This window comes from Trichosurus vulpecula, chromosome 1, assembly GCF_011100635.1.
Source record: "Trichosurus vulpecula isolate mTriVul1 chromosome 1, mTriVul1.pri, whole genome shotgun sequence".
NCBI lineage: Eukaryota > Metazoa > Chordata > Mammalia > Diprotodontia > Phalangeridae > Trichosurus > Trichosurus vulpecula.
Window position 1 is genome coordinate 524,530,075 of NC_050573.1, and position 13,772 is coordinate 524,543,846.

A 13,772-nucleotide genomic window follows, 5' to 3' on the forward strand; every position below is an offset into this window, starting at 1 on the left:
CAGTTGGGAACCTCCTTACCAACAAGGAAATGGTGATCAGTACATAGTAGGCACCTAATAAATGCTTGTTGATTGGTTGTTTTCAAACAGCTTTATTCCTTTAATGTTCCATTTTAGGTGTTCACTTTAGAGAGTCACAGATCTTACATCTGAAGGTCTGTTCAGGTGCCATTAGAATGTAAACTCCTTGAGATCAGGGAGTGTTTATTTGTATCCCCAGCAATAATCACTGTTGAAGCTCCTCCCTAAAGAAGAGGTGAAAAAAATGCACCTCCTGTTCTTTTTAGAGATAGATGACTATGAGTGTGGAAGACTGGGTGATGTTGGTTGGATTGGATAAGCATCTTCTTTATTTTTTGTTGTAAGGGATGGCTGTCTGGAGAGGTGAGAGGAAAATCATATATTTGAAAATAAAATTGATGTCAAAACAAATGACATCAAGAAAAAATGTTTTTGAGGGGAAGGGCAGGACAATTGAGGTTAAATGACTTGCCCAAGGTCACACAACTAGTAAGTGTGTCCAGTGTCTGAGGCCACATTTGAACTCAGGTCCTCCTGACTCCAGGGCTGGTGCTCTACTCACTGCACCACCTAGCTGCCCCATCAAAAAAAATTTTAAGATAAAATGTTTGTTGAATTGAAAGAGACCTTATTCACTCAGAGTCATTCTTAAAACAATATTGCTGTCACTGTATACAGTATTCTCTTTTTGACTATTATAAATACCCAAATTTATGATGTAGGACATATGAAGAAAGATGCTATTTGCATCCAGAGAAAGAATTTATAAATAGAAGTATGGATAGAACAATTTTACATACGTATGTACATATATACATAGATACACACGCACACACGTATACCTATTTGTGTCTAATAGTAGCCATCTCTAGGGATCAGGGAGAGAAGAAAAAAAAGGAAAAAAGAGAAAAAAGAAATTCACATGATAATTTTGTTGTACATTTGAAAGGAATAGCAAGTTGTGCATAGTAGATTTGCACTTTCATTTGCAGTCTTCTTTTTTTTTTATTGTACTGTGTTATAGAAACGCTTGTTTTATTCCATAAATTAGAAGAAAAAGAATTGAAAGGGACCTCAGGAAGGCATAGCATCCATATACCCTGCCGGGAAGGGATTCTTGTTCCCATTTCGTAGATGAGGCAACATCCCTCAGAGAATGTGAGAAACCTGTCCGGAGTCACACAGCCAGGAAGCGGGAGAGGGGAGAGGCAGGAGGCCAGGACCTCGGCTGCCTGGTGCCACATACTCTTTCTCCTCTGTTGTAATGCTCTGAATTGGCATTTGCGGCACCAGTGGTTGTTTCTTTTTAGTCACACTGTTTCTTTAGATGGTGCACTTCAGGAATGTATCAGGGTTGTCTTTGTCTTAGGCTCCATGAAGGTGAGCCTGGCTCATTTCAGGATGAGTTTCTGGGCTTGATGACAGCCTTCCCCTCCTTCAAATTCCAAGGGAATGGTGTTGTCACTGAGTGTCCGGGATGTGACAAGGCAGGTAGCTGCCTCCCTTCTATGTATGCAAGTGTGTGTATATACAAACATATGCACATATACATACGCACACATATGTGCACGCACGCACACACATACAATGTCCACATGCATGCACATGTACAGATACAAATATGTACATATACACAATGAATGCATGCATATACATGCAATACACCTATATACACGTGTACACAATGCACATACATATACATACATACACAACGTACACATGCATGCGCATGTAGATAGACACACAATACAATACACCTGTATACACATACACACGTGCATATATGCACATATATGTAATGCACACACACAATGTACACGTACAAATATGTATGTATACACAGTGCTTATACATATACACATGCACATGCACAACATAGATAGATATACAACACACAGACACATATAATCCATGGTATAGTGTAATGTATAGAGGACTGGCCTCTAACTCAGGAAGACCCAGGTTCAAATGCCGTCTGTTCTGTGTGCTGACTGTATGACTATCATTTAACCTTTCAGTGTCTTAGGCTGCTCTCTATAGATTTCTGAGCAGATGCTGATCTGCATTGTTAGAAGGAACTTCTTCCCTTAGAGTTCCGTACGTCAATAAAATCACAAATCCAGCCCAAAATGTATGGAGGGTCTGAATTAGAGCTGGAAAAGACTGGAGATTACTTAATCCCACTCTTTCCCTTAAACCCCACCCCCCCAACAAATTTTTGTTGATATCTTTTGCTTTAAAGTTGCCTAAATTTTCCCTATATCCCTCCTCCCACTCCCAGAGAGCCATTCCATATAACAAATACTTTTTTAAAAGAAGAAAAAGCAGAAGAGAAAAAAATCAGTGAAACCTAACAACATGTGGAAAAAAAATTGAAAATATATGCAGTGTTCCACACCTGTGGACCTCCCATCTCAGCAAAGGAATAGCTCCTCCCACTCCTTCCTTTTAAACTCAAAAAGCTTTTAGGTCCAGTGTAGATTTCCCCAAGGTTAAACAGCTAGCCAGAGGCAAATTTGGGCCCCAAACCTAGGTCTTCTGGCTACTAGATCTTTCCATGTGAACTTTCTGAGGGCAGTGTTTGACACACAGAAGGCACTTAGTGTGTGTTGATTTATGAATAAAGGTTCTTCTTATTAAGTAGTGTTGTCTCAAAATGGAGAAGTAAGATCTCCAGAATGCTACCATTTCTCCCTAGGGTCTTTACCAGGGACTGAAAACCTCTGAAATGAGTGCCAGGTGGTGGCAATCCGCTGGCCTATCCGAAAGGGGAGAAGCCTGTGGCTCCTCCCACCTATTTGTTCATTACCATATTCATGTCTCTTTAGGGAGTGAGGTTTACAGGCAGAGTATCACAGGAGAGTATCAAAGTGAGTCTCCGGAGACACAGACCTGCCAAGTGCCCATTCAGAAAGCTGGCAAAGGTGTAAGGTGGCACCCACTAGACGGGAGCATTGGAGCTCACACGTTGGCAAGCCCAGGATCTCTAACACAATCGCTAACCCACGTCAGGCCCTTTAGTAATGTTGGGGGGTTCTGTGGGCGGGTGGTGGTCAAGGGCCAGGAGGAGCTGATTTTCCATTAGAGGTGGACTGAGCGCCCTGTGATGAGACTGTCAGCTCCTTTGGCTTGACAGATTGCCCTCCACAGCTATTCTTGTCCCTCAGACTTTCGCAGCTGTCTTCTTGTGCTGGGCCTGGCCTCAGCGGGAGAATGGAGACGATAGTGCAGGGGAGGGAAGAACATCCGAATTCAGATAGCCCGGAAGAGCTCTGCTCTGGCTGACCTTCGACAAGCTTTTTTAGTTTAACAGCACCGCCTGTCGTGGGTAGCGATGTTCCACCACCACTGGCCTGCTTGCCCTGGGTGGCATTAGATATGTCTGCAGGAAAGGGAAAACTGTCAAGATGGCACAGGATATTATAGTGGGAACACATGAGGGCTCCACTGCCCTCCCTTCCACCCCGATGATACCTAATTTGTGTCAGATGGGAGAATCAAGATAGGAAAGGGGGAAAGGTAAGAACAAGAATATAAGACATAGGAAAGGTACCAAGGCTCTAGGTGGGCTGGGCAGGGGTCTAGGTACCAGACCAACAAGCTGGGTACTGAGGTCTCTGTGGATGCTGAAGGCCAAAGGTTTGCTCAAGGCAGATGATAAGGGAGTCTGTGGGTCCAAAGAAGTTCAAAGGTCTGGGAACTAGGGGTAGGAGCGGTCTAAGTTAGGCCTGGTGAGAAGGTCTAACTGGATCTCAGCGGTCAGGGCGGGCAAGGGCCTGAAAGCCAGCAAGTCAGGCAGACCCATGTCACTATTAACCGAAATAATAATAATAGATAGTATTAATATAGCACTTTGTTTGAAAAGTATTTTACACGTGTAATCTATTTGATCTTCCCAACAGCTCTGTAAGGTAGGTGCTATGTTATTCCCATTTCACAGAAAAGGTGGAAGGTGGTACCCATTAGAGGAAACTGAGGCTGAGAAAGGTTCAGTGTTTGAGTCACATATACATATGTGTGTGTGTGTGTGTGTGTGTGTGTGTGTGTGTGTGTGTGTGTGTAGAGAGAGAGAGAGAGAGAGAATGAATTGGATCTTGAGGAGAGGATTTACTTGCTAGAGGAGTTCATTCTGTTTGTGTAGGTAGGAAGTAGTCACAGTATAGAAGGTGGCTCTGAGCCTACAAATGTATCAAGAAACTGAGTGTGTTTAAGCTTAGCCCTGGAAGATACTTAGGGAGATACTTGGAGGAAAAAAGCATCTTTTTCCCCCCTTTGCAAAGGTTGGTGTTGAGCTGGTTTCACCGAACAATTTTGAGTCTCTTTTTGTATTATTTGTTACAAGAGATAGTTGGCTGAGTAAGGAAGAGAGGAGGGATATATTTGAAAATGACAGTGATATAAAACCAAAATATACCAATCAATAAACATATTTTGAAAGATGTGGACGCTATTCAGGATTTTTCTAATCATCAGGATGAGATCAAAGCTTACTCTTATATTAGGGTAAAAAAATAATTTGCTGAGTACATTAGTAGTGGAAACATGATTTCAAGGGAGGAAGTATTTAAATTCTGAATACACAGTTTATTCTACCAAGAATAAACTTAGCAAGCATTTCAGAAGTGCTTTTCAAGCACAATGAAAATTTGAATTCTACATGTCAAAGGACCTCTACTAGGCAACACTTTACGAGCACATTTCTGTTCTGCGTATACTTGAAGGTAACAAAGCTGCCTGTCTTCAAAAATATTTCAAAATCTATACTTTTGGTGGCCTCTCCCCAATGTCTGAAACTAGCGAGCTTTTTACTCTGCAAGGAATAGAGACAAATGGAGAAGACAAGAGGAGAAAGAGAGAAAGATATGAGGGTGGTCAAGGGAAAAAAAGAGAAAAGATTAAGAGTTGGCTTGATCTCCTTGGGACTGCTGGCCTTCCTCATAGTTTTCTTTGGGAAAAGATGGAGACACACCTGGCTGAGGCCATCCTGCCGTCTAACGGTGGGTAGCAAGCAGAGCCAGGTGATGGGAAGACCTCTTCCTGTTGACAGTTAGGTGGGATTACTTGGAGGAGTTATTAATAGACTATTTGAGTACTTTACTATCTGTAGTGGAGGCCTGTGGCAGCTGCTTTCCCCCCACCCCCATTAAAGGCTTAAAAGCACTGTGAACCAAGATCAATAAAGCCATGTAGAACCAGAGCAGTTAAGGGTACTTGGCCATTTTATTTCTCCAACAAACCCTCAGCCTTCTGTTTGACAGGCTGCAATGTAAGGAAAAGGATTTGTCCAGTCCTAACCTGTGGTCTCCACAGATCCGCTGGCAAGACCTCAGACGGCAATTTTCTTTCCTTTTCATTGCAGAGTGCATTGGATTCACTTTGGGGTGGACTAGGGGGCCTGGTGGGGGAGGCTAATCGGGCCCTTGGCAATGGCAGCAGGTACTCAGACTTCCTCTCGGTGCATTCACCTGCTGTTGCTAAATTTTCTTCACCCCTGGCCCCTGCACAGATGGGGGGCCAGAGCTGTCTAGTGCCAGCTGTAGGCAAACTGCTAGAAGGTGAAATGTGTCTGCTGAACCAGCCACTCTGGGATACCATTTGTTAAAAAAAAATTTCCTGTGTTTCTTCAAATGAAGAATCAGTGGGTCTGGATATGGGATTTGCAGACCCAAACATTTCTTGGAACTGTGGTTTGTGCCTGCATCTAGCTTTGTATCCTTATACGCAAAGCCCGGTTCATTCCTTTTTACAGTAGGCATTTAATAAATGCTTTTTTGGATTGAATTTAATTCCTATAATACACCCAAACCAAACTACCTGGAAGTATTACTATGATGACAGCAATCCTGAGTTTTCGCTTCTAGAGAGAATTGAGAAGCAAAATGAATTTGGAAAAATAGCTTGGAATCTATTCCCTAGCAACCAAATGAATACCTCTGAATTGATTAAGGATTCTTATGTGTCCAAAATTCAAACCTGTCACAAAGGTGCATCGATAATAATGCAGAAGTTTGAGCTCATGCAAATAGAACTTGAAATGCTGGACTTAAAAAAAAATTCGGATTGTTAAAAATAGTTTTAAATGATAATTATTTATTTTTGCTGTTTTATCTTAATTCAAAGTTATATGAAATAGACTGTGTGGAGGGCATACATAGGCTTGTACATAGCAGCAGTGATGATTCCTGTACAAGGAAGGAGGACCATGGCCTCCATTACATTGAGTAGGGCCTCTGGGGTTGGTTTATGGAAGTAAGTGCATATGAAGGCAGGGATGGCAGCACTGTGAGCTGAACTGTTTGGGGGAAGCACCCACACTAATGAGATCACACACCTAAATATTGAAAAAATAAGTGGTGCTGGGAAAGATAGTCTCATGAGGTTAAAGTGTAATACCTGCAGTCATATGGTAGGTCAGATTCCAGAACAAGGATTGGAAGAGACTGTTAGAACCACAGCCAAAGACAAAGCTAAGACTGAGCCCTCGTTCTGTAATGTGCTACCTCCTCACTTATTTCAAACATGTATTTGCTTTTAAAATTAAATTTCTATTAACATCTTTTACACCACTTAAATTTTCCCCTGTAATAATAAACTACTCCACCATATCACTCTGCCCTCTTATTCAACAAACTCCAATGGCTCCTCATCACCTCCAGGATCAGATACCAAATCTGCTATTTGTCCTTCAAAGCCCTTTAAAACCTATTGGCCCAGGGCAGGTAGGTGGTGCAGTGAGTAGAGGACACACCCTGCAATCAAATCCAGCCTCAGACACTTGACACATTTACTAGCTGTGTGACCTTGGGCAAGTCACTTAACCCCAATTGCCTGGCCTTTCCCCCTCCAAAAAACAAAACAGGCCAAAAAAACCTATCGGCCCTTCCTCCACCTTTCCAGTCTTCTTACACCTTACACTGGCTCTCCAACCCAACTTACTTTAGCCTTCTGGGCTCTTGGCATGTTCACTGGTTGATCCCCATGACTGGAATGCTCTCCCTCCTCATGTCTGCCTGTAAGCTTCTCTGACTTCCTTCAGGTCCCAGGTAGAATTTCACCTTTTACAGGAAGCCCTTCCTAGTGCCCCTTAATTCTAATGCCTTAGGATGGGCAGGTGGTGCAGTAGCCCTGGGCCTGCAGTCAGGAAGACTGAGGAAGAACTTGCTCAGTTCAAATCCAGCCTCAGACACTCCCTGGCTGTGTGACCCTCGGCAAGCCATTTCACCCCTTTTTGCCTCGGTTTCCCCATCTTTAAAATGGGCTGGAGAAGGAAATAGCAAACCATTCCAGTACCTCTGCCAAGAAAACCCCAAACAGGCTCAGGAAGAGCTGGACACTACTTTAAAAAATGACAATTGTCATACCTTCTCTCTGTTGATTCTCTGCCCTGTACATAGCATTTCTGCACATAGCTGTTTGCATGTTTTGTTAGAATATGAGCTCCCTGACAGCAAGGACTGTCTTTTGCCTTTCTTTTTATCTCTCGCACTCAACACAACTTATAGTAGGCACTTCACAAACGTTTATTGGCTACCATTTATATAGAACTTAAAGGTTTGCAAAACGCTTTATGCTTTTTAGCATTTTAAGCATTTTAGCCTCACAAGAACCTTGGGAGGTAGACGTCATTATCATTCACATTTTACAGACGAGGAAACCAAGACAGACTGTGGTTAAGTGATTTGCCCAGAGTCACACAGCTAGGAAGTGACCGAGGCCGTATTTAAACTCAGGTCTGAAAATGTATTCATTTTTCCTAATGCGTGGGTCTCTATCTTTGTGTAGGAATGGGAAGTATTTTCTCTCTTTCTCTTCTTTGGAACCATCAACAAGTATTTCTCTGTCACCTCCAGGCACTGCCACTTAGAATTCCTAGCCTCCTTGGAAGCACAGCTAAGGGTGCCTTTTTTATGAGCCCTTTTCAGGTCCCTCTCAAAATTTACACAAGCAGTTACTTTATGTTTACTTAGGGCAGTCCACGATGCATCTTTCTGCTGGAATGGAACCTCCTTGAGGGGAGGGATTGTTTCAGTTTTGTCTCTGTAGTGCCCGTATAGCGCCTGGCAGGCAGGAGGTGCTTGTTGGATTGAAATCAATCGAATTGAATTGAGGAAACTCATCCATCCGACTCCAAAGAAATAGATAGTGACATCCATGGTATCTCCACCCCAAATCAAAAGACACAAAGTGGTTTCTGTTGACCTTTAAGGGCCACTCACCTAGAAATTGTCAGCATGTTCATTAAAATGTCATTTGAAAAGGCAAATTCAGGCAACAGAGACTTTTCCAGCTGATTATGTATTCTTTGCCCTACATTCCAGATAGCATGTAAATTCCCCGAGACCAGGGCCTGTTTTGTTTTTGTCTTTGTATTCCCAGGGGCCTGCACAAAGTCTGGAACCTAGTAGGAACTTAATAAATGCTTATTGATTGATTGATCACCTATAGGTGCCTAGCAATAATTTTCAAATGTCGATGTTTCCGGTGCTTCACCATGTCCCATGGATGATCTTGTCTTCCTGAAGGCTTATTCCAGCAGTTCCCCAGCCCTAGCTGGGGCCACTAAGTGGGAAAAGCTTTGAATACAGGCCTGGAAACATATTTCTGGTTTTTGTCTAAAGCTCAGCCTTCAACAAGTCGAAAGAACCCTAAAAAGGGTTACCCCAGGGGAAGAATTTTGGCAGTCACAGCCTCTTATGAAGGCCATTCGATAAGGCCTAAAGACCTTCTCACCTGGATGGGAAGAGGTGAGTTTGGAGACTGGATTTTACCCACTGAGGAGAAATCACAATCTTTAGTGTTGAAGTAATTTCCTAACACCAACACTTCTCCTGGTCCGCCTCTTCATTGTGTTTCTTTAAAAAGAAATCATTTACTAAGCATTTATTTATGTTTCAAGCACTGCTCTGGGCACTTGAGATTCTGTCTTCAAGGAATTTACATTCCTTTAAAAATGTTTTATTGATATGTTTTGTTTTTATATTCCTTTCTTCTCTCTCCTCTCCTCTTTTCTTCCTTCTTTCTTTTCTCCTTTCCTTCCTTCCTTCTTCCTCCCTTCCTTCCTTCCTCCCTACCTTCTCTCTCTTTCTCTCTCTCTCTCTCTCTCTCTCTCTCCCCCTCCCTCCCTCCCCCCACCCTCTCTCTTTCTTTCCTTCCTTCCTCAGCCCAGGATAGAGCCCTGGGGGTACACCCTGCAATGGAGAGTCAGTTTGGTACGGTAGAAAGACGGTTGGATTTGGAGTTGACACATGGGTTCAAATGCCAGCTCTGATAACTACGTAACCCTAGGGAAAACATTTAACTTCTCTCTGCTTCCATTTCCTTATCTGTAAAATATGGTATATCCCTTTCATTTCCAAACACATCTCTCCCTTCTCCTCTTCTCAGTCTACCATCCCTTGTAACAAAGAATTTTAAAAAGAGAAAATAAGCAGTTTAGCCGAGCCAACCAACACATCAACCAAGTCTGGCAGCAGATGCGATCTTCCATTCCCCAGCTCTGCAGGGACCACCCCTTAGATAGGAGGGTTTCTCTACCCTCCCATCTCCCACCTCCTCCATTTGGCACCCTCTCACTTGATACATGGTGCCCTTATTTATCCCCCAGGCTGTTACTGGGTCCCCACAGCACATCCCACTAAAACCTACTCTTCCTGGCAAAGGAAGAGTCCCCCTCCCCCCCTCCATTTAAATCAATGAGAATTTATGAAGGGAATACTATATGCCTGGCACTGTGCTAGGGCCTGGAGATCAGCAAAAACGAAATTTTTGTAAACTCCCTCAAGGAGTTTACATTCTGTTAGAAAGGGTGTATGATGTTTACAAATGAGCATAATTCAGGGTAACTTTAGGAGGGGTAACAAATGAGGGAAGGGGAGGGAGGGGAGGGAGGGGAGAGAAGGGAAGGATGTCCCTTAGGAGGTAGCACCTGGGGTGGGCTTTGGAGGAAGACAAGGATTCTGAGAGCTGGAGAGGGTGAGAATGCAGCTCAGGCACTGGGCGCAGCCTGAGTGTATGAGGGAATGTCCACAGCAGCTGCAGGACCTCCAATGCCAGGCTAAGGTTTCTCCCAACCTCCTCCCCTCCCCAATCCAAACAGATTTCACCGCATCTGCTCTATGTACTGTTTCCCCCGGGCCATGCTGTCTGCTAGGAAATTGATAAACTAATCCTTAATGATGCCATGACTGGTGATAATGGTTCAAGCAAGGTATAACCCTTCCCAGGTAACGAAAATGCCTTTTAACAGGACTTCTGGGGGCTGTGCCTTAGTACAAAGGAGACCCTGTAATTGGAAGCATTTCAGATACCCTAGAACACTAGTGGGGGAGATGTTTGGAAGGAAGTGGGACACTCTGTGTGCCTCAGGTCATAGGCAGCTGCCTACTCTGCTTCAGTCACTCAGTCAATCAACAAACATTTATTAAGGTCTTACTGTGTGCCCAGCACTGAGGATACAAAGAAAGGCAAAAAATAGACCCTGCCCTCAAGGAGCTTACATTCTTATGGGGTGGCAGGGAGAGACAACATCAGGTACATCCAAGATATCATGTGAAGGTAATCTGAAAGGGGAAGGCTTAAGCAGATGGGGGGAGGGGCTGAGAAAGGCAGGGAGCACTCCAGGCATGGGACACAACCAGCGCAAGGGCTTGGAGCCCCACCCCTGTTTGCCTAAATGGTCTCAGGCTCATAGCTGCTCATTTGTCAGCTTCGGTTTGAAGCTAGGCATGGCTTGCTGAGCATACACAGCACTGGACCCTCACCCGGCCAGGTACAGTTAAGTCACTCTCTGAGGAGGGTCTATAGAGGGGCCTGCCAGGCCCCTAAGACATCGCCTTTGTGATGTCACTGGTCTTCTTTGAGAAGGAAAGACATACAGCAGCGACAAGACTAGGCAGGAGGTATTTGTCCGGGAGCCTCTTTTGGGATTTGGGGAGCTGTCTTTATGGATATGGGGATTTTCCCTGAGAGAAAAGGAATGTAGAATATTAGATTTATAGCTAGAAAGAACCTTAGAGATCATCTAATCCAACCCTTTCCTTTCATCAATGAGGCCCAGAGGTAATAAATGACAGAGCTGGGATTCGAATCCAGAGTCTTTGACACAGGATCCAGCTCTTTCCTGCCTCAAAACAAAACAGGATAAGGGTGCCCTGTCAACACTCCTAGACCCCTTGGCTGATGTTCTCCTTAGTGTTTTATTTCCAGAGTGGTGGAGGTAAAGGACGCCTCTCTGAACTTAGGAACCTCTCAGAGTATCACAGTGTGTGGCAGTGAGATGCCTATTGGAGCCAGAAGATTTTGATTATTCCTTGGCTATGTGACCTTGGGCACGTCACTTACATTCTCTTAACCTCAGATTCTTTATCAGTAAAATGGAAGTTTTAATACCCATTCTCACAGAACTACTGTAAAGAAAGTACTCTATAAACTTTAAAGTGCTGTAGTTACGTCTGAATAAGCAGAGGGCCTGGCTCACACTGCTGTGGTTCAGTTGTGTCCGACTCTCCGTGACCCCTTTTGGGGTTTTCTTGGCACAGATACTGGAGTAGTTTGCCATTTCCTTCTCCAGCTCATTTTATAGATGAGGAAACTGAGGCAAACAGGGTGAAGTGACTTGCCCAGGGTCACACAGCTAGTAAGTGTCTGAGGCTGGATTGGAACTCAGGTCTTCCTGACTCCAGGCCTGGAGCTCTATCCACTTAGCTACCTATCTACCCCTATAAATACTTTTTGATTGATATAAGCTCCATATTGAGGAGAAAACCTTAACAGGTTCTACTTTCACCCTCCTCCTCCAAGTTCCCCCCATATACATGTCAATTGTATTCACTATGTAACAAGTCATGGGAAAATAAAAAGCAAAATAAGGCCTCATCCCTGCCCTTAAGGACCTTATAGCCTAATAGGGGTTCAAGAGCCTTCTGTCTCCCCCTCCTTTCAGGATCTCAAAGTCACCTGTCAGGAGACGCTCTGAAGAACTCATTCACTTTAATTAAAAAACTTGATGGCTTTCTGGGTGGGGGAGATGGGAGGGATGTATATGGAAAAGAAGGTAGTGTAAAAACGAAAGATATTAGTAAAAGCAAATAGATCCATAAAGGGTACGAAGCTCTAAGGGTGGTGGAAGAGAAACTTCTTTTTTTTTTTTAGAGAAAGGGAAAAGAATAGAGACGGTGAGAGTCTAAGGCTTCCTTACTTATAAATAAAAATGGAACTGTTTGGGGTAGGAAGAGACACAGAAAACTTCCATTTGGGATCCAGGGGTCCCTGCAACGTCCCAGAGTAGGTGCAGCCTGGGAGGAGCCCTCTCTGTTTCTTTAGAAATCATACCAGGTAGACAGACAATTGTCAGTGTACGTCCCAGCTCCCTACGCACAGAGGCCCAAACTCCATTCCCTTTCCCCTCGTTGACTGTTCCCTGGATGAACCTGAGTAGCAATTTTTATTTCTCTGACATCTGACCCACATTCCAGCCGAGCCTGAAAAAGTCCCCCACAGTATCTGAACTTCCGATCTCTCCGCTGGTCAGTTTACAGTCTTGGTTCTTTCACTGCCAAGCTGAAAAAATGCCTTTGAATTGTCTAGTTCTTTTTTTTTTAAGTGTGTGTGTGTGTGTGTGTGTGTGTGTGTGTGTGTGTGCATGTGTGCATTTCAAGCTGCAGGATTCAGGATTCTTTAGCATTTTCTCCCCCTTTCTATTAATTGTTCCAACACTACTCCTGCTCAAAGACTGGTTTTGATGCTGATATCTGATCCGCCTGTCACATTCGTGCTGTGTACATTCTTTTCATATGACATGTTTCCCTCATCATTTGGTATCTGGGGGGGGGGCGGTGGGGGCTCGAGCAGGCCAATGTTTTCCTTCCTTTTAAAAATCTGTCTGACTTTATCATTTTGAAAATAAAACACCAAGGAGAAAAGAGAAAGGGAGGTGTGAGTGAGTGTGTGTGTGTGTGTGTTTGTGTGCTCATGTGAGCTAAGGCACTTTCGAATGCTTGGGGGTGTGAGGCCCGGACTGCTACAAGGACAGTGGTGGTGATGGGGAGGGATGGAGAAGATGGCTGGAAGGGAGCAATGTTAAAATAAGTTGACCCTTTAATCTAGAGGTCATCTGTAACCCCTCTCATCATGGGGAGATGAAAAATCCCATCTGTAGGGCAGATCTGAAAACCGCAGCCTGGTACTGGAGGTCGGTTAGATTTACCGTTTTTAATATTTGCACTATTGATTGGTGGGGCTTTCTCAAGGGTTGTTGCAACAAGCACAATTACGGTGCTTTTGACAGAGCTGGTGATTTTGAAGATATAAAAAAAATAAAAAATGTCGAGACAGAGAGAGGATGGGGGGAAAGGGAGGGAGGGAAGGGGAAGGGAAGGAGATAGAGAGAGACAGAGACAGAGAGAGATCAAGAACGAGAAGCCGCAAACAGCCCCATGGGAAGTTGGATCTGGAATTTCCTGCTCCTTCTCCCAGCATCCCCCAGTTTGTAACTCTCATTTTCATTATTATTCACTTTCATTATTTGTAGATTCAGAGCCAGAAGAGACCACAGAGTCTATCTAACCTAACCCTCTTTTTTTTTTTTTTACAGATAGGCCCAGAAATGCTGAATGACTTGCCAAGATCCCAGAGGTATTTTCTCGAAGCCTTGCCCACCCTCCCCCAGACCCATACCTCCTTTTAGTCTGTATTAGCAAGCTTTGCCCTTCACCTCTAGACCTGTCCACAGACCTAAGACCTGTTCCCATCCG